We start from the raw sequence: 23,615 nt of genomic DNA, 5'->3' as shown, positions 1-23,615 counted from the left end.
CCATCCTAGTCCCTGCTTGTCCCCGCTGGTGCTGTTCCTTGCCAGCTTTGTCACTGTGGGAGAACCACCGCCTGGAGTGGTTCAAGGGCTGTGCTGGAAGCTGCTGAGCTCCTGTGCACGATCACAGTGAAGCTGGGCCAGACAAAGAGAAGGTCCCAGGCTGGCAGCATATTTTCTGCCTAGACTGGACTGTGCGTAGACAAAAAGCAAACAGAGAGAAGGAAGCCACCTGCACCTAGCTCCCTTGGTGGGCATCTCTGAAGTCCTATGGCTGATGCCTGGTATTGTTTAGCAGGTCTTGCTTGTCATTCCCTTTAAACAGTGGCAAATCGTTGCTAATGCCCTGCTGTTCCCCTGTCCCAAGCCATTTCCCTGTGCCCGTGCAGCCTGTGCTGTGCCACGCTGGGCCAATGCAGCCAGTGCAGCCCACCTGCTGAGCTAGTGCTAACTGCACTCTGGAGACGTTTCCATGAGAAAATCCAGCCTTTGTGGAGTAGTGTCTCTGTGTTACTGCTGGGCCATGGTCCTGGGCAGCAGCTCATGAGATGCACACTCTAAAGAAGACTGTGGTTCAGGTGCACTGTTCAGCTTGGTCTGTGCTAGATGACATGCAGGTCTTTCTAGAGCCTGTTCATCTGATTTGTCTGCCCCTCTCTGGATGGGCCATAGTCATGTGAGCATGGCTCTCTGTGCTGTGGATTTCTTCTTGCTCACTGTGAGTTTGTGCTCGTGGAAGTGTTTTTAAGGCTTGCACTAAAAACTGGTCACAAGCTGGAAGGCCTGAGATGGTCCTTCACTCAATGAAGGTCTGTTCCACAGACTCTCATGATGTCTTTGTCTCCTGCTCATTTTGTGACCCCCCTCAGGCTTGAGCAAAGACAGAGCTAAACCTATTTTCTGGAGCTAATTCTGTCTGTCTGATTCTCTAAGCCTGTGATTTCCTTGCTGTACCTGTGCAGCTGCTCTGTGATCTGAGGCTTTGGGGTGTATATGTGAGGGTTCGGGGTACAGGGGTCCTACACGGGTGATTGGGCATCTAGCACCCGGGGCTCAGGTGTGAAAGGGTGTGGGATGAATGGGTGCAGCAGGGTGGCTTCCAAGGCCACTGCTTTGTGAGGTGGAGGAGGGAGAATTTCTTCCCCCTGGCAGAGAAGCTCCAGTGTGGGGCTGGAGAGTTTCCTTGCTGATGTGGTCCTGGGGATCCGGAAGGTGTTTTTCCATCTGTTCTCTCTCATGTGCAAAAGCTTGCTCCAGCTGAGCAGATGCCGGCTTTGTGCCAGAGGAGTTTAGAGTTCCACTGTTTTAAAATATTTATTAATGTGAAGATGTAGTTAGCACTTAAGCTGAGGCAATACACTAGAAGTCTTTTTGTTGGAATGGAAGTTAGTGATGCTGAAAAGCCATTAAGCTGTAAATATAAACTATATTAAGTGCTCAGTAGCAACCTTAAATATCCCTTTGTTGGTTGCTTTCCTTCTTCGAGGCTGAGTGTCTGTTGCAGGGATTACTTGCTTCTATCACTACAGCATGCCCGGTTCTGCCCAATAGCTCTAAGAGGGCCATGAATGGTTTTGCAGGCAGCGTTTCCTGAGCAGCACAGTCAGGTTGGTGCTTTGGCTTTCAGCGACTGATAACTCTTCAGCCACATGAATGCTCAGTGGGAGTGGGGCAAGGTGGCCAAGCATCTGCTCTGCACCTCTGCCTGGGGAGGTGGTGCTGGGACCCCATGGTTCCCAAACCACAGCCAGTGCCTCATTACTCTCACTTTGGCCACTGGGATGTCGCAGAAGGTTGTTGCTTGCCCTTGGATCTGGCAGGTTCGGGGCTGCATTCCCATCTTGTCCAAGAGGACTACCACCAGGATGGGGTAAGTTCGGGGCAGAAGGGACATTCTGAGTGAGATGCAGAGCGGATAAGTGCTGTCCGCCGACGTGGCTCACAGCCTTCTGCATTTGGCCCCTGATGAGGAGCTTCCTCCCAGCCAGATGGGCTCTTTGCCCAGTATGGGATCAGGCCTGATCCTCTCGTCCTTGCAGATCAGGCAAAAGAGATGGCCTTCTCTCAGAAACTGCTGCCAGAGCTCAAAGTGAGTGTCAGTGGGTTTCTTCTAATCATACTGCCTCTGAGCCCTTCCCTCTCCATCCCTCTGTGCAGGCTGCTCGGGAGGGTAAGGAAGGGAGGAGGGGGCTGCTGGCCATCCTTGGTGGTCTGCAGGTTGGTGGCTTTGCTCCCGAAGCGCCTGCTCAGCACAGGGCACAGCAGAGCAGAAGCAGCCCTTTTGGCACCCTGCACCCTCCACATCCCTCCCGGAGCCACACAGGGTGATAGATGCTCTGGGAGCAAAGAGAGGCACCTGGCCATGCAGACCCTGCTGGCACCCACTGCTGTGTGTCCTCCTGAGCTCCCAGCCCAGTGGTGGAGCTTGATTTAGTAAACTCCCTTACCCAGGAGAGCTCATATTTCAATCTTTAGAGCCAACCTGAATAAAGATTGAAAAAAAAAAAAAAAAAAAGAATAGGAAAAAAAGAAACCCTACTCTGGCTGCTGAGAGCATGAAGCTGTATGGATTTCTTAGGCAATTAAATTTTACATAATAGAGTAACTAGACTGTACAAATTTAAAGAGCACCTGGAATACGCAGGCATGTTCTAAAATATCTAATCTCATATTTCAGCCCTAGCCCATTAATGTCATGTTTCTTGCTTCTATTTTTTTTCCTATCCACACTGTTTCATAGTTGGGATATCACAGGTAAAGCACCTCTCCTGTGTTAGCCTTTAGCCGCTCCTGTTCTGTTGTGCTCTCCTCCCATAAGCTGTGGACATGAGCATCTTCTTGTCTTCAGACCCTGTGCTCAGCATGGTGATTTTCTGGAGGAGAGCCTAGCATCACCTCTGAAAACACCTCCTAACTCTGCCTCTACCTTGCTGGATTGCAGTTCTGCTGTGCATCTGGGCCAGGTGCTTTGGGATGGGAGCACAGAGATAGCACAGACCTCCCTGGGAAAGGGGATGCAGCCTCATGGCAGCACCACGCATGCTGGTGGGGCGCTGGTGGGGAGCACAGGCTGGGTGGGCGATGAGGTGAGGATGGGTAAGTTGCTGGAGAGCCCATATCACAGAAACCTCTGGGAAAATCTGTTTGGTCACATCCTGCCACCTCTGCTGCCCCACTGCTTGACAGCTGAATGTCATCAGTGTGCATCTCCAGGTCGTATACCCCTCCTGTGACTTTCTGAGCTCCCTCAACACCCTGCTAACCTCTGGGTGTTGTAAGCAATGGTGTTTGCCTCCCCTCGTGATTGCAGACTTCTATCTGAGCTGTGCTCTGAGCCTTTGCACTGATCCCTGTGTAGCAGCTGCCACCTGCCAGCAGCATCTGAGCTGGGATGATGCCACAGGGCCCCATCATCCCCAGCCTCCACTTCCCCAACTTCTTTATTCGTCCCATCCCCAGTAGCTCTTTCCTGCCAGCCCTGGCTGCTGGCCTGTCCCCAGGACATGCCAAAGCATGTAATCCCCTTTCCATCGGGCAGCTAATTCTGGCATGCTGTCTCCTTCCCTGCTACTCTCATCTGCATGCTTACCCCTAAGCTGCTTTTCCAGGTCAGATGGATGGCAGTGATATTTCTCTTCCTTAGCGGGAGGATACTCTATGTCTGTGAGCGTGAGCTGATTTCAGAAACCTGAGCTGTTGGTTATTCTTGGTTATTTAAAGCCTGAGATGCAGCCAGTGGGATGGGGCCTCTGAGCCTAGGGGGAAGCTGGGGGAACATCTGGATGATTTCTGCTTCCCGCGGTGCACGTAGTGGCTGTGGCTGTGGCTCACCTTCACAGGGACCTTTCCTGCCCTGAGTTACAACCTCCTTGTCAACAAGCAGCTGTAAAAGGCCCAGATATATGAATCCTGCAGCTCTGCAGGCTCAGCAGGCTGTGTGTCAGGTGAGGAGACTGCTCTGGCAGGCTGATGCCCTTGGGACAGCCTGGATTTATTTGGGCTGCTGCAGGTTTTCTCCCCACTGCTTGCTGGATCAGTGAGTAAGAGGGGGGATTTTTCCCTTTACCCATCACAAGAGCATCCCAGCTCTCCAGATGGACACTTTCAGTCTTGCTTGGGGTTGCAGATGCCCGGATCTGTCTGAAACAGCAGATGGTGAAGTTTTGTGCATTGCTTGCAGGAAATCATCGGGCGCTCCATTCAGTAAATCACCTTTGACTTCACTTTATGCACTACAGATGAAAGCAGCAGGCTGTTCTAGCCGAGCAAAGGGCTGAGGTCTTGGTTATAACACTGGAGACTTTGTCAGAAGAGGGTAAAATAAACATGAAAGGTCATATTTATTGCTAAATCTCATCCCTTGCTCCTCCCATGCCTTTGAGAGCTGGACAAGCTGGCCATCCCACCCCTTTGCCACCCAGCACAGCAGCTGCCCTCAGAGTTTTTGCCATTGCAGCACTGCAGTGCAGCTCCTGTGAGCCTTGGGGCTGCCTCCACCCCCTCTTCCTGTGATAAATCCAGCTCTTTTTGACAGCGATTGTGTCAGAAGGAGCACTGAACATGATGGGGGCCTGACTGGTCTGGGACTCTGTCTGCTTGGAAAATACTGGTGATACTTAAACATGGAGCTCCTGTTGATGACTAAGGTTGTTCAGACCCTGCTCAGCTCCATCAAAAATAGGGGATGGGTTCAAATGATCATTCAGTAACCCTTCTAGGTGTTTCTGGGAAAAGCCTGGGTTAGCTCTGGACTAAGTGATCTTCAGAAATATTTCCATCGTTTTGCTTCTCTGCTGGGGATGGAGGATGGTGGAGCCTGGAAGTTCAGCTACAGATCTGGGGGCCTCTGGGGAATTAAGGACATATGGGGAGCACATGTCCAGGAGGCCATGCCACAAGTGCCACCTTTAATGATGCACCCAGAAGCCTCTGTGAGCTGAAGGTCTTCCCAGCTGCGATGCAGCTTCATTCAGCCTCAGCTGAAACTGCAGCCACCTCTGGGAGCTCATATGAAATCCATCTGGAGGGAAAAAGAAATATATTGACCTGTTTTTATTTGTCTGTGTGTACAAACCAGGCTTCATGGCTGCTTTAAACTCGTGGCCTAGATTAGTAAAATATAGATTATTTTCACATGGAATTGTTCAGAAGTACAGATCTAGGATGTTTCTAATTTGGTCTTTGTCATTGCTGAAAGAAGTAAAGAGTTTTGGAACCTGGTTACTTTGTGGGCATGGCAAGGAAGGTTTGTGTGGTTTTGTTTGTGAGACAAAGTTGGAGGAATCTACTTTGCAGAGCAAAGTGAGCAAGAATGGAAGAAAAGATGTGAATGCCATCTCTGGAGAGCTTTAAAAGTCTGAGTACCTCTGAGGTGCTTTAGAAATTCAGAGTTGACCCCACTCACTTAGTTTTAAATAAATAAATAAGTAAATAAAATACTCTTGCCCCCTTGTCTCTGGCATTCTTTGTGAGGACTTCTGAAAGACTGCAAAATGTGCTGGCTGCTGAATAAATTATAAATAGGTTTCCTCTGGTAGAGCGTTTGTTTCAGGCTGCACATCCAATAATAAATTAAGTGCTTTGGTGTAAATTTGGGTGGAGCTGTTTGGTTCATTTTGAAGACTGGATATTCAAATTATTTCTTTTTTTCTCCAGCTACATCGGAGGGAGCTGCCTCTGGTTGAGAGCCTGAGTGTGCAGTGGGCTGGAGAGTGGTGGGGTGGGAGATGGTCCCTGCTGCTCCTGTTCCTGCTGGGTATGCTTGCAGAGGGCTCAGGAGGCAAATGTTTAAATCATGCTGCCTTTCCCAGCAAGCAAAGCCCAGGCCAGGTTGTCCCATGTGTGGGCTGTGGGAGGGCTCCCCAGGATTTGCCTTGCAAGCAGGGATGGTGCTGGGCCTTGTGGGCAGGGATTTAGCTATAAGGAGTCAGGATTTCTCCTCTGGTTTTATGAGACCCATTAAACAAACTCTTCTTGGCCACTGTGCTTTGAGAAGAGGCTGGAAGTGGCTCAGCAAAGAATCGTGCAGGTCTTGGCAGAGTGGTTCACAAGCAGCATCACCAGAAGAATGTTTCTCAGCCTGACACTGTCTCCAAAAGTGACACAAAGTCCCCAGGATGAGATACTCTCAGGAATGGAGGTGTATACTGAGGATGGTAGGGTGATGCTGTCCCTCTGCTTGCTCAGGGTCCCAGACCTCCCAAAGCTGTATGGGAAGGTGATCCTCCAGCTCTGAGAGTTTGCTGCGTGCCAGCAGAGCTCCAGCACCTCCGCCTCTGAGCCACCACGTGAGCCCTCTGCTGAGCCCAGGAGCATGAAATGCAGGGAGGAAAGTGGGTCCAGGGCTGCTCTAACTAACTGCTTTAATTCTCCACAGGTGATGGGAGAGGCAATAGCTGAACATTTATACATTAAGTTATGTAAGAATATAATAGCACTTTATGTTATAGAGCAATCCAAACTGCGCTTCATCACCCCTTCTGCTGGCATCCTGCCTGCAAGCTGGTTGCATGAGGTGTCAGGTCCAGCCAGCATCAGTCCCCAGTCTGAGTTATCAGCTCGATTTCAGAAAGGGCTTTAAGTATATTTGGAACATAAAGGGGAACAGAATCCCCCTGTATCTTCTCCATGAGCAGAGTCCAGTCAGAAATATTACCGATTGATCAGTATTTTATCTGGGAAGGAGGACAGCTCCTTAACATCATTAAGTGGTGACCTTTAAAACTCATATTCTCCTGCCAGCCAGATCTGGCAATGGATAGAGCAGAGACGGATGGCGACAGTGGGGAATAAAATCAATTGTTTGCTGAGATCAGTGCGTGTGTGTTTTCAGTGGCATGGAGGTCCCTGGGCTGCTGTTCACTGTCTCTTTCAGCACATTTCTTTTTTACAGCAGAATAAATTCTGTTTGGGGCCCAAGATGAATTTTCAGAGTCATATGTCATGTTTTACAAGGGGCTGACAGCACAAATTGGGGGAGAATAATGGTGCCCAGCCCTAACTCACCTCAATGACTTTATTAGATTTCTCATCCAGAAGCAGATGAGCAGGCTGGGTTCTTGGGGGTGTTTTCTGTTGGGAAGCTGATCTGCTTAGTTTCAGGTTTAGATTTTGGTGTGTGTAATGCTTTGCCTGGATTAGGCTGTAAAACATGTTAGGTGGCAGCACCAGAGCAAGGGATAAGACTACTCATTGGGTGCACACTGATCTTATACAAGGCTGCTCTAAATCTGTGTCCTGACCTCTTCAGCCCCTGGTGCCACCTGCCCATAGCTTGGGAATGAGACTCTCACCAGGTGTCAATCCCAAGTGCATCTGGGCAAGTTTGTGTTGAACCCTCTCAGTTTGTGACAGCCCATGGCAATGTGGCAATGGAAATCCTCTCTGTAGTGCCCTGCATGTAGTCCTGTGTATTTTTAAATCCTGTATGTACATGCTGGTGTTGTGAAAACAAGATCTTATCAGGGCACAAAGCTGGGTGATGTCTGGCAAGTGCTGTCCCATGTGAAACAGACCCTTGGCAATATCTTTGTGATCTTGGTTGTCACCTTCCAACTCCTGTGTCCTCCATGGCTTCATTCAGCATCTTGCAGACAGGAGAGATACAAGGAGAAGCAAGGAGCAAAGTGAACAGGAGGTAGGTGAACACCTCGTGTAGAAGGAATGTAACTCCTTGAGGGAATTCTGCTGCCCCAAGGGTATTGGTGGGTCCTGTTCGAGTGGGGCTGCATTGGTCCTGATTTGTGCTGCAAGCAGCCCGGTGCTGGACCCAGAGAGGTAGATTCCAGTTTCACTCCTGGGGCTCCCGGGACGTCCTGGAGCATGTGTGGGCAGCGGGGCAGGTCGAGACAAGGCAGAGTGAGCTTGGGCAGTCTTGGAGAGGCAGCGGTGGGGCCAGATCCTGAGCACAGACACACAGTGTAGGGCTACAGTGACCCACTTATGTGTAGGGGAGGTGAGAAGGAACAGGCTCTGTGCTGGTCCGGAGCTGTCTCAGCTCCTGCCAAGTTGCAGTGCAGACTCATCACAGGGTAGCGTGCTTTCAGAGATGAGCAGGGAAGCGTTGCATCTGTTTTACAGCCCTTTTCATTGACCTCTGAGAGGCGATGCTGAAGACTCATTCCCATGCATTCGGTGTAGGAGAGCGAGACAGTCACTCACCCAAACCAGAGTCAGGGGACAGTGGCAGAGAGCAGCTGTGTCTCCTGGGAGGGGAGAGCAAGGAGAGGTGACAGATCCTAGTAGCAGGAGGAGCGGGATAACCCCCCAGTCCCTGCAGAAATACAGCAGTTGGCATGGCTTTGCTGTGCCCCTGGACTGGATGCATTTGCTTCTTGCCCCAGGGCCAGCGTCCCCAAGGGAAATGAGGACAAAGTACTGGTGTCTTCAGCGAGGATCTGCCTGACTTTGGGATGTCTTTGCAGAGCTCAGACAGCCCTTAAAGCAGAAGGTTACCCTAATTTATAGTCCCTGGATTTATGGGAGGTGTATATCAAGGAAGAGTGTAATAGCTTTCATGTAGCCCATTGGCAGAGGGGGGGACCGTCCTGAAGACTGGGAGCAGGGACAGCTGCTGGCTCCTTCACAAAGGTAGCTGCCTTAACTCTTTCACTTCAGGAGCAGGGAGAAGGCAATCCTGCCACTGCCTTGCACTGGTGTTTCAGCCTGCTCCACGCGCTGCTTGCAGCAGACCTTGAATCCATGACAGGAAAGAACTGGAGGAGGTATCCAAAGCCCCTCAGCTTCTGGCAGTGAATAGGGACCTCGAGAAGGTTTCCTGAAGCTCATCCAACCTAGCATGAAGAGTGAGAGGTCTCACTGATTCTCACTGATTGGGAAGCTGATCTGCTTAGTTTCAGGTTTAAATTTTGGTGTGTGGAATTGCTCCAGCTCTGTCTGCTTTACCCAGAGGGGTTGCAGGGTCCTGGGGCCCACACCAGATGTTCACAGCTGGAAGTTAGTTTGGGGTCTGGAGATCACAACAGGAGCCACCGGGCAAGCCCTGAGCAGCACAGGGGCGAGAAATGCTCCTCTGGGTTCAGTTGCTGCATCCATCATCATCATCAGTGGCACACAGGATAGCAAGCACAAGCCTTCTCACACCTCCCAAAAAGCATAAACATCCAGAGCACCTCAGCTCCCTGGGCCTTTGCTCTCCCTGTCCCCTTTGCAGTTCATCTGACTCCACCACCTGGAGCTGTACATGTGGGGTTGGGCCACAGCTCTTTTGCTGTGGGCATGGGAGGATAGTAGTTGAAAAGCTGCTGTTCTTGGGGCCCAGGTTCTTGCATCCTTCCTTCTCCTCTGCAATCTGCTGTGTGGAAATGGCTGTTCCCCGCTCCAGAAGCTGGCATTGCTGCTAGAAGATGTTCTGCTTCTTTAGCAGTTCAAGAGCCTCAGCAGTTACAAAAACTTCTCTTTAAAAATTCATGCTGTTCTGTATCATGTTAAATATTTATTCTTAAGGAACAATGTGTTCCCCCTCCCCCATCCTGCTATGATACCTATTTTGCATATGAACTGATTAATAATTAAGGGTCTACATTTTATTTTCACTAACAGAAGATGTGCTCCGGCCAGTTGGATGCTTGTTGTGTTCTGCTGAGCCGTGAATTCACCTTCCCTCTCCAGACCAAAGGATCCTCTCTGGTTGTGTCTTGCAGCTCTTCCACACCGGGAGTCCAAGCTGGCCGTGGCCAGTCTGGGACAACCTTTGTATCTGCAGTGCTGCAGGGCCAGGACTGGCCTTGCCATGAGGAAAGCTGTAGGATTGCCCCTTTGCTTTCCATGCAGCATCTGAGACCCAGAGCGAGAGCCTGCAGCAAAGGCGGGGAACCTGGCCTGGTGACACAAGCAGGGCTGCTTCACCCCTGAGCCCCGCTGGATGTGCACTCCTTTGGAAGTGGTCGGTAGGTTCAGCTCCATGACTCAAGCCTCCCTGCACATGAAAGAGGGAAACATGGTGTCCACAGGTTAGTGGGATTGGCGCGCAGCACCTGGACCTCAGCAAATATGTGCAGGTGCTTAGCATGCACCTCCTGACAGTCAGGTGGGGTCTTTCCACTATCTAAAGCCAATGCAAGTAGACAAGGGGCATCTGGAGAAAAAGGCCTCGTGGCTGACTGGGACCCAGTTCTGCTCTGGCACAACTCCTGGCAGCACTACTCTGACACTGCAAAGCTCAGGATCTGTGGCTGAAAAAAGAGCTGACACAAGGGCAAGCTGCACCTGGGGTTATAAGGAATTAGTCCTGCTAAAAAGACAGGATGACCATTCAGGAGAAATGCTGAGAAAACTGCATTTGTATTCTGTGGAAAATTTCAACATTAGCCCCCCTCATCTCCCTTTCATATTTCCCGTGGAAAACACCACTAGCCCCCCCATTTTCTTAGGGACAGGAAATGCAATCCCAGCTGCTTTGCAAACATGGAAGCATCTTGCTTTCTGTAATTCTCAGGCATTACAAGTATTATTTTTTTCCACCAATAAAAATGAAACTACAGGATCCATTTTAGAATAGAGGTTTGAGGGTTCAGAAAACAAGGAAATTAAAGCAAATTGTGTTGGGGTGTTTGTTTGTGGAGCTCTGTCAAAATAGTTGTGATACCTCAGGGTGGTCCCTTAAAAGCACTGCATTTTATGAATGCTCCAAAAAAACATCTCAGCTGGCTCTACCCTTTAGACTGGAATTACAAAATGCAGAGACTGTGCAAAACTGAGATTTACTAACATACTTGGTACAGATTCGCATGAAGTCTTTGTCTCAGGCTGAGTTTTAACAGCCTGGATTGTAAGCACCGTCATAAAGAGGAAAGATTGCCTGGGGGGCTGTTAACAGAGTAGGGATGGGTAATGGCAGAAGGCAGGAATGGGGTGCTGTGGCTGTGCGTGGGGTACAAGGAACATGCACGGCAGTTGGCGTTTCTTATTTAACAGCTTCATTAGTGAGCTGGAGGCAGGCAGAGGCAGCATGGGAATGGAAATTGCAGCTGGTGTTAAACCAGGAGGTGCTGCAAGCAGCAGCTCTGTGTGTGATGCCAAGCAGTGGGGAGAGGCTTGAAAATCTGGCACAAGAAGGTGATGCTCAGCTCACGAGCAAATGGCCCAGGACAAAGATGTCCGAGTGCTAAGTACAGCCTGAGGCTGCCACACTGCAGGGACTGGCTGCTGCATCTCTCAGATCACTCCATCCAGGCTTTTTGCTGTAGAGTTTCATTGGAGGAGGGATGGTGCAAGGGACCAGCAGCGGACTGCCCTTGTCATGCTGTGGGAGAACAGGAAATACTTGCAAAGCATTACACTTGCAAAGGTCCAGGGCCTTGCCTGCTTCTGTGCAGGCAGTGTGCCGTAGCAAGGGCTCTCTAAGAGGGCAAGATCTTTTATTTCCCATCGGTAACATTTTAGAGCATGGATGCGAGAGTTGCGCTGTGGGCTGGTACAGCTCTTTGGCCCTGCTGGACCTGCAAGATTAGGTGTGGGAATGCAGCTTGCATTTTGGACAGTCTGGCTTTGAAGGCATCAGAAGACAGAGGAGCTGATATTTCCCTCTATTGTTCATCATTGTGGCTAATTGCTGTGACTCATTTCTGATTTTATTTCTCTGTCTGTGACCTTAAACCGCTGGATCTTGCTTTGCCATCCTCTCCCGGATTAAAGAGGCTCTGACTACCCTCTAGTTTTCTTCCCTGAAAATGCTTAGATGCGTTTATCAGGTCACCTATTTTAGCTTCTCTTTAGGGGAGAGGCAGATCATGTGCCTTCCATCTCATACCTTTTTTCCTAGCCGCTGCTATCATTTTAGGTTCTTCTTTGCAACTGCTCCTGGTCTTAAGTGGGGAGGGGGACACCAGGGCTCCCCCTGGCTGTGAGCAGTCTTGTACCTTTCTCCCCGCTCACTTGGGATGGTCTTGGACTGGGGCAATACTCTCACCCTGCTTTCCCTGTGCTGCAGCATGGGCCAGTTCCCTTTTGGACTTGCAGAAGGCCACCGCTGTGTGCTACATTTACGGTGGGTGTTCAATCCAAGCACTGTGACTTTAGCTATGACACCGGCTGGGTGCTGCATTTGTGATGAGCAGTTATTGCTTTCAGACATGCCCTGGCAGATTCACAGATCTGGGGAAGAGGCAGGGTTGGATGTGGTGCATTTGGACATGGGCAATGATGTTTCATTTTATTTTATTCCTCTCTGTGTGAAGCTGGCTGGCCTCATGCCAACCTTTTCCTCTCCTCGGAAAGCAGCCGCCTCTCTCCCTCATTTCTCTGCATTTACCTGCTGTGCAGGGCTAGCATCCACTCTCTCACTGCAGGTTTCAAGATGTTGTGAATGCCTCGGCCCAGTTTAAAATGGAGGCAAGGTGGCTTTACTCTCAATGTCCTCTCCCTCCAAGCACACATACTGAACAGGTGCATGGTCTTGGCTCGAGGCTCACCCCAGGACGCCTTGTGCAGGGTGCCAGAGGCAAGACTCGGGCTCCATCCCTGACTACCAGCCCCTCTGAGATGCAAAGGCCACAACTGTGTTATGTTGGCTCCCAGGTTGTTGTTGAGAATCTGCATTCAGAGGCTTCTTGAGGCAAAGGCAGGGAAAGTTCACTCTTCAGGAGGGGCAGAGATCCAGGCTCCGCTGAAGACAGAAGAAATGTCAGGGCTCTAGACCTCTGAAGAGAACTGAAGGCAATGGCCAGACCAGGGTGCACCTTGTGAAGCCCAAGCCAGGTGGGGCAATGGTGCCATGGGCTGGCACTGTGCATCCCCACTGTGCATCCCCACAGCCTGCTGGGCTGCATACCGGCCTGGCATGCTGGCTCATACCTCCTGCTGGCAGAGCGAAGGCAGCTGAAGCTGGGATAATGAGGACAACCTGCTTAATGCCCAAGTGGGACCTGTCAACTTGCAGAGATTGTCCTGGAGCACGTTCAGCCACCTGTACTCCCTCCCAAGAGGTCATCACTCCACAGGTTTGCTCTCAGCTCATCTGATATCATCTCATCTTTTCTCATCTCATCTTCTTCTCTGTCATTCTCTGGCTAAGTGCTAGATCCTGCACTTTGGTCACAACAGTCCCATGCATTTCTTGAGGCAGAGTGGCTGGGGGTGTTGGTCAATGCTCACCTGAAAATGAGCCGTCAGTGTGCCCAGGTGGCCAAGAAGGCCAACGGCATCCTGCCTTGTGTCAGGAATAGTGAAGGCAGCAGGACCAGGGAGGTGATCGTCCCCTTGTATCCTGCTCTGGTGAGGCCGCACCTCGTGTACTGTGGTCAGCTTTGGGCCCCTCACTACAAGAAGGACATGGAGGCCCTGAAATGTGTCCAGAGAAGGGCTGTGAAGCTGGTGAAGGGCCTGGGACACAAGTTCTGTGAAGAGTGGCTGAGGGAACTGCGGTTGTTTTGTTGTTGTTGAGGAGGCTCAGGGGAGACCTTATTGCTCTCTATAACTACCTGAAAGGAAGGTGTGGGGAGCTGGGGGTCAGCGTATTCTCAAAGGTGATAGGACTAGAGGGAATGGCCTCAAGGACCCTCAACCAAGGGAGGTTTAGTTTGGAAATGAGGAGAGGTTTCTTCTCAGAAAGAGCAGTCAGGCATTGGAATGGGAGGTGGTGGTATCACTGTCCCTGGGGGTGTTTAAGGAAAGGTTGGACCCGGTGCTTAGGGACAGGGTTTAGTGGGTGATATTGGTGGTAGGGTGATGGTTGGACCAGATGATCTTAGAGGTCTTTTCCAACCTTAATGATTCTGTGATTCTATAATTTGGACCACAGCCAAGATCAGACCCATGGGCTAGCAGATCCCCCTGTTTTGTTCCAGCACTGGGAGCTGTGGTGGGTCCAGGAGAAGATGCCAGCAGCCTGCTGGATATGGTTCACCTGGGATGCTGAGCTAGAACCTGTGGAGTCCCTCAGTGGTCCTGCCCTCAGGTCAGTGACAGTTTAAATTGACAATTTGAGGTTTGAAGAAAAAATAGATGGTGTCTAAGTTGGAGGGACATAGTAGGAGCTGCAGGTGCGTGTGCACAACAGGCACTTCTGGCATGCAGAAAAGGCAGGTGTACAGGAGCACAGAAGTTTCTCCCCTCTTCTTTCCCTCCCCTGCAACTCTGTCTGGTGGAAACTCCCTCACTTCCTCCTCCTTTGTTCACGTTGAGCTCTGTGAGTTTTGCAGAAGTATTCCTTTTCACTGCAAAGAAAGAAAAAAATTAAAAAAAAAAAAGTGCAGAGTGAAAAATTATCGTTTTCTCAGCACTCAGAAGGGGAGAAACATGAATAGGGCTTAGGGTGGCCCAGGATTCTTGCTAACAGAGGTTGGCACCTCTTCTTCATATCAGGACCTTTTCCTGAGATTGCAGGTGCTTCCCATATCATAGTGAATGTCTTCAGCAGTTGGATGGCTTTGCCTTGGGCTCCTAGGACAGCCAGGCCCTGCCTGTCCCTTTGCCTGCTGCTATCTTCCTCGCTGGTCCCTAGGGAGGCTGCAGAGGGTGAGCAGAGGCACAAGGGTGTGGAAATGATAACTTTGCAGGTGTCTGAGCAGAGACAAAACTCGGGGAGCTGGGCAGATGTCTTTCATTTTAAGCAGAACAGGCTCAGATCCTACAAAGCCTCCCTCCTGGGTTGGATGACACCCATACAGCCATGGTCCAGCCACGGGTCCTGCTGGCCTCCGACACTGATCTTCTTGGTGTCTGACTCCTTCCTAAGGTATATGATGACTCTCAGCTTCACTTGTCACATTGTCCCTGTCCCTGCAAGGCTGGTCTCATACTGAGGTCTCCCTGTTGTCCCCATAAGCAGCCATGGCCAGAGGCACCAGCAACATCACAGCTGTGGCAGGAAGCAGCGTGAGCCCCAGCTCAGCTGGGGAAGCTCAGGTCCGTAACTCCATTAGCCCGGGGCTTGCTCCTGCTCCAGCTGACAGCCAGGGAGTTGCACTTGGCTCTGCACTATGCTTCTAAGCTGGCTCTGTAGCCCATGCCTATTCTCCTCCTTTTCCATGCTCAGCCGTGCTTCCTGCATGAGTTCCCTGCTTCGTGTGTTCTGCAACACCCATTCCAGGAATTTCCATGGGTTTCAGGTGAAGTCAGGCCAGGGCTATGCTAGCAGCAAAGCTTTCCTAGACAATGTATAGCAAGGCTAATAACTTCTTCCTTTCCTACTGTCTGTGTCAAGCTTGTCTCCTGGGAAAATGCCCTCTTTAAATAGCAAGATGAATGTTTTTAGGTTGCAGAGTGGCTTTGCAAAGAATCGCATCAAGGACTCTCAGTTCTTGACCTTTCCCATCTTGTTGTAATTTCTGAGTGTGTGGCTCAGACTGTGAAGTGGCACCAGCCCCACACAGTCTGATCTTGGCAGAGACTGAAGCTCGTGAAGACCAGGGCCAGCCTTTGCATGGATGGTGTTAGCGAAAAGTGCTGTGCCCCTGGGAGTGCTGTCAGGTCACAGCCTCAGCACGTAGTTCCTGCCACGTGTGCTGTGCCTGCACCGCTCCTGCTCTCAGACATAGTGTGGCGCTGCCAACTGCAGCATGCTGCTGTTTTAAGTGTTGGGTCTATAAGCTCCTCTGTCTGGAGTCAGTTGAGCTAAGTGGCACCCAAAGGGCAGGCAGCATGAGCTAGGGGAGGCCGAAGGCACCCAAGCTCTGCACAACAGCACACCTTGGAGAACTATGAGCCTCCATGCTGGACGAGAAGGTGACACCAGAACCCAGCCAGAGGTAGGACCTGTATGGGGCAGGCTTCCTTCACAGGAAGCAAGAAGAGCAGTCAGCAGGCTCTTGCACAGAGCTGTGGGTCCCATGCCTACCATGGCTGCACTGACCCCAGCTCAGATACATCTGCTTGCGCTGGCTGCCTGCTGGAGTGGTGCCCAGCCGCTAAGGCCCTGTTCAGGAGAAATCTGAGTGAAAAGGGCTCTCCAGAGTAGAGGGCAAAGGATAAATGAGGGTTGGTGTCAGGAGCTGGAGATAAAGCACATGTGCTTTACCAGGAACAGGAGCTGTGCCCACGCAGGTAGCAGGTTTGGTGTCACTGGCAGGTTCAGGTGACAGATTTTACATTTCCCCCTAGATCAGCTGTGAGTTTGAAGCAGAGTGGAATCCAGGCAGCCTTATTGCCTCTGCAATGCAGGACGACAGAAAGCATGGTTGTCTCCTAGGGCTTACCAGCGAGTGACTGTGGGCCAGGCAGGAACACTGCCTTAGGGACAGGTTTCTTCTCCCTGCAGGTCCCTGACCTGTCTCCTCTGGGGCCAGGCCCACAGCTTGCCCCATGGCACACACAGCAGCTGGAGGTCGGTGATGGGGCCAGGGGGGCCCATTCCCTGCCCTGCAGAGGACTGAAGTGGGCTGCGTGGGTTAAGAGGAGGGAGGTCCTTGGTGAAGGCACATATGTGAGTACTGCTCCTGACCTGACTGGAGAAGAATCTGGAGACCTGGACGAGCACGGGTCTGCTTCAAACCCAGCTTTGCAGAGGACTGGCAATGTATGTGTGAAATGGTGATAGCTGAGCTGTGGCCACGGGCTGTTATGTGCAGGGAAATCAGGGTAGGCACAAAGCAATAAGAGAAAAATGTTTTTAAAATTCAAATCAGCTTTTTTTCTTTTCATGTTGTGGGTCTGCATTTTCTTTTCGACTTACAGGCTTGTGTTGCTAAAATGGCTGTTTTGTGCTTGTTTCTTTAATTAGTTTCTTAGCAGTTTCCCAGTTTTTCCATAGAGACTTTTGCTTCTAAAGAAGGCTGTTTCTTAAGGTTAGTTCTTAAAATGCTCATCTGTACTGAAAAAATGGTGCCAAGGCCCAAGGAAAACCTTTACTGTAGGAGAGGTACAGACATTTGCTGAGCAACAAATTCCACTTTCTGATGCGCTGAGTTTTCCATTAAGGAAGCCAAGGGGTTTTGGTTTGACCACATCCCACCATCAGAGTTTGCCAGTTGAATTTAAGGGGACTTTTGCATCTCAAGAAGTCAAATGCTTTAGCAAAACCATCCTAATTCCCTGCAGTTGGGAGTATGAGTCTAATTTTAGACTAGCTTGTTTGGAAATGTCAACTTGTGTGTACAAGAATTTTATAGCAACTTTGTTCGTGCATTGAAAACTGAAATCCCTTTTTAATGTTAAAAAGGAATCAATGTGTTTTGAATGTGCAAAGATTTTATGCCACTAGGAGAGAAGATTTTTTTATATGTATATAATAAGTCCATGGGGTGTCCACATTTCAAATAATCCATATCTTTCTTATTGCCCTTCCTCAGAAAGGATGCTGTAGTAACAGAAAAACTTGTGAGATGGGCAGTCAGGATGATCAGAGATATGAAATAGCTCTTGGACAGGGAAGGACCCACATAGAGGTTTTCATGTTTGGGGAAGAAGCAACATCACAGCTGATGGCAAAGGCCTCCAAAGATGAAAGATGAAATGCTCTGATGATCATTGTTCTGGTTCAATATGCCGGTTCTTGTATTTAAAATAAAAAAAATAAAAATAAAAAAAATAAAAAGGGTTTGCAGGAACAGCTAAGACTCTGATTCAGAGCTGCTTAAGTGTTGCAGAAACAAGGATTTAACTTCTAGAAGCTTGAGATTTCTTTCTCTACATCTGTCCCTTTTTATCAGTTTTCTAAAATTACGGGAAAGCATCCCACAGATGCTTCTTTTTTTTGGTTGATTCATTCTGTGTGTGTGTGCATGTGTGTGTGTGTGTCTGTGTGAAAATCCACAGTACATTTCTGCTAACTGCTTAGTTTTCAAAGACAGACAGACCATGCAAATGCTTGGTAAAAGCTATCTAAATCACACAGTGAACATAAGTAGCGTAAAACATTGGAGATGTTCTGAAACAGTATGAATTATTTTTAAAAAAAGCTCCCAAATAATAATTGTATTGGCTTTCCTATCTTGTTGGTGTGTGATCTAATTAGATTGAAGCTTTGCAGTGAGAGCAATGGGAATGGTAACTCACCTTCCCAAGATGTCTCCAAGCTGGAGTGGATGTTTCTGTTTGTAGTCAGGACATTTGATGTTACCAATTCACAGCCTTTGGTGACAAGTGGCTGCCCCAGCTTCTCAGGCTCTCATGGTGCCTACTGGTGGGGTAGTCACCCTGGCTGGACCACTGGACACCTTTAGCAAGATGTGGCCACCGTGGGACTGCTGTCCTGCATGTGTTTCAACTTGGCCTGTAGACCACATCTACCTCTTGATTGAGGTAAAAGTAAGTTCTGCTGATTTCACTAAAGTCAAAGTCATCCTCCTAGTGACAGCCTATATAAAGAAGTTACAAAAAATTAACACATGGGCAAAGCCAACCAGCAAGCCCAGCTCCACACTTAGCTCTCGATCTGGATTGCTCCCTCTGGCTTCTGCTCAGCCCACACCATCCCTCCTAGCCTTTCTCTGCTGGACAAGGGGAGACTAGAGACAGCAGGTACCTGTTTGGGGCCTGGCTAACTGCTTGGATGTGTCCTTGGTGGGGGGGGACCAGAGTTCAGAAGCAGGTTGCAAAAGATGTCCTGAGGGCTCTGGAGTCCTCTTTAAAATCACAGAATCACAGAATAGCTGATCTTGGAGGGGACTTCTGGAGGTCCTTCATCTCGAGGATCTTTTTATTCTACTGCTGTTGGAGCATGCTTATATCATGGTCTTGTGGCTAGCCTTTGAGCATCTGCTAGTCTGTTAACGGAATGCTCTTAAACTGATTTGAGAAGAAATCTCTTTGATGAACAAAAAGGAACCCTCAAGTGCTGATTTTCTACCCATTTACCTCTTTGTGCAAGAGGTAATTGAACCGTAGTCATAAGAACATATTGTAACAATTTGCAAATTACATGCTATAGGAGGTCCTTGGTGTCCTCTTGTAGTTTGAACTGGTTTTTCCCTTTCCTTACCAGCACGCCTTGCAATAGGAACCTTTTCACGGCTCCACAAGGAACCTGCAATAAGAGTATTTCAGAAATCATTGTTTATTCAATGTTTATGACAACCCTGGAATTCAAATTAACTTGTGTCAAACTAGCACAAGGGTGGTTACTGTGCTATTACACAATTTCTAAATTACCTTTCTGGAACCCTTATTTTCATAGCTCTGTGGTCCCCTTGTTGCAAAGCTCTGATGTTGCCTAACAGCTCTGTGCTTCAGCACTCACCCTGGCTTTACTTCCACCCCTTTCCCTAGTCCCTCCAGCAGCAGTACAAATTGTCCTCCTGACCTGGACTTGATACTTTGAGCGGAAGGATGACATGCTGATCTCTCCCAGGTTTCTGACCCAGGTCAGCAAGTAGCTTGACATCTCTATCATCTTAGAGTTCCTCAGGATTAAGTAACTGGTCTACAACAGCCAGTGAAATCTGATATTTGAATTCAAAGTACCATGGGCCTTTCTTAGGATGGGTGTATGGGTATGTGTATTAGCAATCTCAATGAGTTCTTGCTCTAGATACCACCTTCTTAAACCCCAGGCCCAGCGAAGTCTGACGTGGATGTCATGCCCTCCTCTCATCTATCCTTCCCTGCCAACTTGTTAGCAGCTGTCATCTTGCAGCAATGTCTATGGGTTTCTCTTTCTTTTTTCCTTCCTGTCCCCAAACACACCAGGTTGGACATGAGCATTTCCTTTAGGTCTTCCTGAAGGGCCACTTAGCAAATGGAGGTGGCATCCCATGATATCAGTGTTTGCATTCCCCAAACCAGCTCTTTCATCATGATGCTCAAGCCTCATGCTCAGTTTGAGAGGTGTGTTAGCAGTATACTCACTTCCAGTCTCCCGGCAGGAAGAATGGTCTGCATGTGCTAGTTCCTGGAATAAGTCTAGCCCAACATTCTCCAAAAACAAAAGGCGAAATGTGAGCTGTTGGGCTTAGCACAAAAGCAAAAAATATGTTTATAGCACCAAAGCTTTTCTGCTTCTTCCAGGTTTCTATTCTCTTCCATCTGGAATGATACACAACAAAGCAGAACATCAAGATTTAATTCAGCCCATGGATTAGGCATGGTCTCTGTAACTTGTCCTGCAGCTCTTCCCCTTCTCCAGGCAAGCCCCAGAAGCCAGTGACACATTTACCCCAAGCCATTTGTCACCCCTGTGTGCATCTCAGTATGGGCTAAATTCCAGGTAGCTGTATGTGGTGGAATGGCTGCCCAGGCAGCAGCCATGTCCTGGTTATGTTTGTAGTGGCTGAACATGCATTTGTTCCATCAGGCAGTGTGGAGAGGGAGCACCTGCAACGTCACCCTGTCCCCAGTCACACCGTGCTTCTCTGGATGAAAGGTGCTCTCCTGGGGTTGCAACGTGGGTGGAGGTGTCCCAGCCAAGAGCTCTGAACGTCTCCCTCTGGTCTCAGTCAAGCTGGGATGACATTTTTGCACTCCCCCATGCTTGCACTTAAATCATTTATAGATTACCGACACATTTATACGTGCTATGTCACCTCCCAAACACAGCTTGCTTTCTGCCTTGCTGGAGCGTAACGAAGCACACACATCAGCAAGTAGGCCGGGGTTGCCACCCCGGTCTGCTTTCAGGGAATCTGTGATGTCACCATTTTATCCCTTGAGCAAAACCCTCTTGGGGTGCCTGAAGGCTCACCTGCCAGGCAGCTCCATGTCCCACCTCAGAAACCTTCCCTTGCAGTTAGCACTGGGCTTGCAGGGGTGTGGACCCTCGGCATAGTGGGGCAACAGGAGCTCCCTGGAAGGCAGTGGAAGCCAAGGGAAGGCGTTCCCTCTCTGCTGGTGTATTTCCTTATGGAGTAGCCACTCTTGGCACTGAACCTTGTCCTTGGGTGTGAATGGCTCAGCTCAACACGCTGGCATCGCCGCACCCAGCTTTCCTTGTTGACACAGGCTCCTGGGAGAACAGCATCAATACTAGAAGAATATTAATACCAACGGAAGGCAGAACCATTGTTTACCCTGCTTTTGTTAATCAGTTTGTTTCCATTTGTGATCCCAAAATGAAATTAAAAGGCTCTGTTTACATTGCTGAATTATCATCTGCTCCAACAGGTAAAGCACTTTGGCAGAGAATTAGTGGAGCTATGGACAGATTTGTGTTAAAAATATGTGCATATTTTCCCACTGAAGGATTTGTTTGAAATGAGCTGGAATCTCATGCCTTTGTGTTTAAATAAAACATCATCCACCAACCACCCACACATGCTGCTGGGATGCGGTGGCCCTGAAACGAGTTCACCTTTAAAACAGCTGAGTTGAAAGCTTCTTCTGTGCCGGATTCAAAGGTGATTTTTCAAGATGGCCTTGGAAGGTAGCTTAAGGACTCAGAATGTGCTTGAAGGAAAAGTGCAAAACTGATGCCAAAGAGAGATTGGAGAGTGTGTGCACATGGCTTCAGTCCTCCAGAGCTTGCACTGAATTGTGCTGGGGGAGGGAGTAGGGAGGGCAGTATTTCTATCTCAGCACCAGAAGCCAAATTATCTTCTCTTGTGCTGCAGTGTAACCCAGCATAGAATGGGGCCCTTGCACCTGCCTCAGAAGGCTGAAAAATCTAGTGCTGATCATTTCTGCTCAAGCAGCACTAAATTTATAACTCAGCACAAGGAAGACAAGATCTAAAAACTAATTTAGCAAAAAATAGCCTTTGCAACTAAAAATTAATGCTTCGAATGGCCTAAATGAAGCTTGAAAATAGCTTTTATTCTGCTCCAACCGATGATTCACGTGCCTATTTGCAAACAATTCAAATGCAGTAAATTGAGAGGAAATATAAATCAGGTTCCTAAGTGAAGCTGCATAAATCCAATAAATGATTGATGAGAGAATCCTGTTTTAAGACGCTGCTGTCTGTCTCCAGTGCTGAGGGAAAAAATAATGGGGCTGTCGCCTTTTTGGGCTGTGCCGAATACCTCGAGCTTACACCAACCTCTGATCCTCATTCAAGGTCAGAGCTTTCTCTTGCCACTTGGCCAAGATGCCTGAAAAGAGAGCTGCAAAATAAGACTATGGCATAGATCTTTGAAGTCTGTCCTCCAAGAAGATAGGAATGGACTCATCAGCTATGAGTCAGATGTTGCAGTGCTACCCTGCAAAGGGTTCAGTGGTCCCACCAGCATGGACCTCGGTGCTGCATGTATTAAAAACATGGGTCAAGTCATCCAGGAGCTGTGCATCTCCTTTCAGAGTGACATCCCTGTTGCAAGCATCAGCCCTACTTCTCTGCTTGTGGGAACAAAGCTGGCTCTGCATGTGCTAGCTGGGCTCAGGACAGGACCAGTGGCTTTCTGGCTCTCCATTCTCCTTCAGATCATAGATTCATAGAATCTTAGAGTGGTTTGGGGTGGAAGGGACCTTAAAGTCCATCCAGTTCCAACACCCCTGTCATGGGCAGGGACACCTCCCACTAGATCCGACTGCCCAAAGCCCCATCCAGCCTGGCCTTGAACACTTCCAGGGATGGGGCATCCACAGCTTCTCTGGGCAGCCTGTGCCAGTGCCTTACAATCCTCGTCATGAAGAATTTCTTCCAAACATCTAATCTAAAGCTGCTCCTTTGATTACACTCATAGCATCCTCCCAGGTCCCTGCCCTTCTTGTGCTGGGGGCCCCAGAGCTGAACACAGGGCTCCAGGTGGGGTCTCACAAGAGCAGGGCAGAGGAGGACAGTCCCCTCCCTCACCCTGCTGCCACGCTGCTTTTGGTGCAGCCCAGGATTCGGTTGGCTTTCTGGTCTGCAAGCGCACATTGCTGGCTCATGTGGAGCTTCTCATCCACCAACACCTCAAGGTCCTTCTCCTCTGAGCTGCTCTCAATCCATTCTCTGCCTAGCCTGTATTTGTGCTTGGGATTGCCCCAGAGGTTTTTCCCAGCTCGGAGGTTCGGGTGATAACTCACAGTATAGGGGAGCTATTTTCTAGGAAGGGCTTTGTGGTCCAAACACATTTCTCATATGCATGTCTTGGCCTTCTTTCCTTTTTCTCCATGTGACCAGAAGCCCCATGTGCCTGGGATTCTGGGAGAGATGCATGCTCCTGCACGGTTCTATTCCTGGCACAGCGTCTCCCATGTTATGGCTTTGGGACCCTGTACTTTCAAGACAGCAGCTTCTGACCCAGGGACTGCCATGAACACCCAGCAGCAATTAGCAACCCCTTAATGTAATGCTGTGTGAGAAAGGGAGAGCTCTGGCCACTTCATCCAGCTGCCAGGATCCTGCCTCCAGCACAAAGCTGGTGCTAGAATATCCCGAGTCCCCTGAAGGGCCATTTGCCCGTCCTGCTCAGATTGAACATCTCTGCAAGCTTTGGCAGACTACCTTGTGTCACATGCTGCTTCTGCCCCGAGGGCTGACAGTCACCAGCAGATTTTTCCATCCACTGAGTGGATGGGTGCTCTGGGACAGGAACAAACCTCATACAAGTTGTTCTGCAGCCTTAGAGCAGAAGAAAACAGTTCTGGGGTGCCACCTTCCCCATCTCTTCTGGGCATGGAGAACCTGAGGAACCGTGGGCTCCCTGGGACCTCATGGTGCTGGGCTGTGCCCCACTGTCACTGCTCTTACCTGTGTCAGCTTGGGTTGTAGCAGACCACATCACCCTGAAGAGATCTTTCTTCTCCTCAACCTACTGCCTTCATCCTTCCCCACCATCAGGTGGCCTATAAGTGAAGGGAGGGAG

At 49.5% G+C, this 23,615-nt stretch overlaps 1 protein-coding gene across 2 annotated transcripts in view; it reads left to right on the top strand.

Moving 5' to 3' along the window:
- Positions 1–23,615, top strand: part of RTN4R (reticulon 4 receptor) — an 81,238-nt gene that overhangs the window by 22,503 nt on the left and 35,120 nt on the right. Inside the window, exon 1 of one of the 2 annotated variants that reach the window (XM_083804593.1) lies at positions 13,819–13,912. The exons of the other annotated variant lie outside the window; for it this stretch is intronic. The gene's annotated coding sequence lies outside the window, so the exon portion shown is untranslated. Of the gene's footprint in view, positions 1–13,818; positions 13,913–23,615 lie in introns of those variants that run through there. 2 annotated transcript variants of the gene reach the window in all.

The sequence above is a fragment of the Anser anser genome, assembly GCF_964211835.1.
Source record: "Anser anser genome assembly, chromosome: 18".
In the NCBI taxonomy this organism is placed as follows: domain Eukaryota; kingdom Metazoa; phylum Chordata; class Aves; order Anseriformes; family Anatidae; genus Anser; species Anser anser.
Note: the sequence above shows the minus strand (reverse complement) of the source record. Positions and strands in the feature narration are given on the sequence as shown.